The sequence below is a fragment of the Penaeus monodon genome, chromosome 6 (genome assembly GCF_015228065.2).
Source record: "Penaeus monodon isolate SGIC_2016 chromosome 6, NSTDA_Pmon_1, whole genome shotgun sequence".
Classification (NCBI taxonomy): Eukaryota; Metazoa; Arthropoda; class Malacostraca; order Decapoda; family Penaeidae; genus Penaeus; species Penaeus monodon.
This window is the reverse complement of record NC_051391.1, coordinates 499,211-500,755: the sequence shown is the minus strand read 5'-3', so window position 1 is coordinate 500,755 and position 1,545 is coordinate 499,211.

Below are 1,545 nucleotides of genomic sequence, written 5' to 3'. Positions count from 1 at the left end.
AAAATTTACAAAAAAATATTAACATTATCTAATATATAACATATAAAATTTTATACCCTATATATATATAATATATATATTTAAAAATATATAACATATATAAAAAATATACATAATATAAAATATATATATATATTACAAAATATTACATATATATACAAAATATATATTAAATATAATATTATATAATAAATTTTATATTAATAATTATATATTATTATATTTTATATTTTAATATGTAATATATATATTTTATAATATAATATATATTTATTACATATATTACATAAAAATATATTATATAATATATACATCATATTATATATAATTTTATATATAATATATATAAATATATATAATTATTAATATATATATATATATATAATATATTATATATATATATAATATATATAATATTATAAATATTTTAATATTAAAATATATTTAAAAATATATAAAATTATATATATTTAATATATATATTATATACACATAATATATATATATAATAAATATTATTATACAATATAATATATATATATTATTATTATAAATATAATTATATATATACATATTATATTTTATTAATATTTATTATTATTATATATATATATATAATAATATAATATATATTTATATTTAAATTTTATATATATTTAAATATATAATTATATATATATTTAAATCTATAATAATAATATATTTATAAATATAATAATATATAATATAATTAAATTTTTTTTAAAATTATTATATATTATATATTATATAATAATTATTTATATATATTTTATTAACAAATTTTTATATAAATATATATCTAAATTTAAAAATAATATAATATATAAATATATATATACATAATATATAATTTTTAATATTTATATTATATATATTTATTATATATTGAACTTAATAGTTTTATTTTAATTTTTGTATTTTATGATTTAAAATTATAAATTAATTTTTATTGTTTTATTTTTTTTTTGATTTTTTTATATTAAAGTGTTTTAAATTTATAAAGAAAAATATTTTCAAATGGAAAAAAATTGGAAATAATTTAAAATGTTTTATTTCTTTTTGCTTATTTTTTATTAATAGTTAAAATTTTTTTTATTTTTTTAATAAATTTTAAAATATGAAAAAATTTAATTTAAAGTTTTTTTTATATCTTGTAAAAATTTGAAAAGTATTTAAGTATTAAAAATGTTTAATTTGAAAATTAACAATTTTTTATTAATTATTTAAAAATTTGTTTTAATGTTTTAATTGTTAAAAAGGGTTTTAAATTAAATGTAAAAAAAAATTTTAAAAAAACAAAAAAAAAAATTAATTTAAAAAAAAAATCAAAAAAATTAAAATTATTTTAAAAAAGAAAAAAAAAATTTTAAAAATTCTTATCAAAAAAAAAAAAAAAAATAAAATTTTTAAAAAACAAAAAAAAAAATAAAAAAATATAAAAAAAAATTATTAAATAAAATAAAAAAATAAAACATTTTTAAAAAATATTTAAAAAAAAAAAAAAAATTTTTAATTTTTTTTTCA